This window comes from Microtus pennsylvanicus, chromosome 10, assembly GCF_037038515.1.
Source record: "Microtus pennsylvanicus isolate mMicPen1 chromosome 10, mMicPen1.hap1, whole genome shotgun sequence".
NCBI lineage: Eukaryota > Metazoa > Chordata > Mammalia > Rodentia > Cricetidae > Microtus > Microtus pennsylvanicus.
The window spans coordinates 61,286,329-61,288,130 of record NC_134588.1 but is presented as its reverse complement, the minus strand read 5'-3'; the positions used below and the strand labels follow the sequence as shown (position 1 = coordinate 61,288,130).

The window sequence follows — 1,802 nt, the reverse complement described above, 5'->3', positions numbered from 1 at the left end:
CACAACCTCGTGGCAATACACAGATTAATATAAATGGGTTAAATTAAGGTGTAAAATTTTGCCAGTAAGAAGCTAGAGCTAATGGGCAAAGAAGTGATTTAATTAATACAATTTCTGTGTGGTTGTTTTGGTTCTGGGTAGCTGGGAATGGAATAAGTGGCCTCCTACAACATTGTTTTTTGCCTTAATTTTTTTTGAAATGAGTAGTATTTTAAATTTTGCCAAAGAAATACAGTACAAGAATTTAGATCAGAAAACATGACATTAAAGGTGTGTTTCACTAGAAGTGAAAAACAGAACAAAAAATAAAGCAAAAAAAAAAACAATTTTTTTTTTTGGATCTTCCTTATCCATCAAAAGCTGTGTATCTTTTTCCCAAGCATGAGCATCCAAGATCCAACTCACTCTGTATCTCCTAGCTGGACAGAGCAATTCCCTCCACCTCCACCTCTCTTCTCTCAGTCCCACTGTGTGGGTGCTAAAGGCCCTGAGCTGACCAATGAACAGAGCTGTCCTTTAAGCCAGCAGCCTACAGACAGTGGCACCCAGGGCAGCCCCAGAACTGGCATGATTTCCACTGTCTCAGAAAGAAGGAGCTGAAAGCAGACCCTTGCACAAATCAGAGTCAAATGTGGAGAGGGAGGAAGGGCCTGGGCCCAGGAAAAACAGCCTTTAAGTGTCTACTGAGTTCTTTAAGTGTCTACTGAGCTCGATGGGATCTGAAGCACGTGACATCTAAGCAAATCAGGGGAACTTTGGTGGCTGGCAATAAGAGTGGCAATAAACAGGAATATAAATCGGTGTGATGATGTATAGGACAATGCTGGGAATTTCAGCTCTTCACATGGCTGCCAGTCCTACAGAGGACAGCATAGTAAGAACCAAGACAGCCATTCCAGACTGCTGGACCTGGAGGATCGCCAGGCCTTTTCCTAGATCCCACATCAAGTGTCGGATCCCATTCCACATGTGGTACATGGGAGGGAAGACAAGCACAAACTTAGTTGTGTGGATGAATGCTGTTCCCAAACACAGGGACATCAGATAAGACTCAAAAGTTTCCAAGAAGCAGCAGTACCAACAGGTCCAAAAGAGAGGTCCCTTCCTCTTGAGGCCATACGAGCGCCACAGTGGCAAACAGACATTGCCATGGGAAGAGATCAACTATTTATAGCGTTAGGGGAGAAACAGGGCACTTTGAACTCGCGTTTTTATTCTAGACTCACTCCATCTCTTCTTTGCCTGTGGTTCCCAGAGGAACAGCATTTGTGAGACAGTGCTGAGAATTAAGGTGGATTCGGAGGCCATGATGGCCAACACGTCACAGCAAGAGCACAGTCATCTTGAGTCATTTTGCCTTACTATTAAGCATGGCTCTGCTGTCTTTTTGCATTTCTTACAAGGTAAAGTCAATGGCACTGACCATACCACACAACTCCATTATGCTGTGACTAGTAACATAATTACACTTTTCCACATCAAGGCTTTGCCCATGCGCACATGGAAATCACACTCTGAATTCCCTTAGTAACTGTGATCCAGACATCATTGTTCAATATAAAAATATTAAATATTTATCAAGTGTCAGGCATGAGACCCAAGGAACTAGGTTCCTGGAGGTTCTCTATGGCATTCTAATAAAGCAGTACAGATAGAGCAACTTAAACCAGCACAAATTTATTACCTGAGAATCCAGGAGATCAGAAGTCTAACTAGAATGTGCAGGGGCTATGATCAAGTTGTCTATAATGCTGTGTTTCTTTGGGAGACAATCTATGCCTTATGTCTGTACCAAACCTAGA

The 1,802-nt window shown here is 42.8% G+C and overlaps 1 pseudogene; it reads right to left on the bottom strand.

The window, feature by feature from the left end:
* Positions 1-746: 746 nt before the first annotated feature.
* Positions 747-1,342, bottom strand: LOC142858298 (succinate dehydrogenase cytochrome b560 subunit, mitochondrial pseudogene; annotated as a pseudogene).
* Between the last annotated feature and the right edge of the window lie 460 nt (positions 1,343-1,802).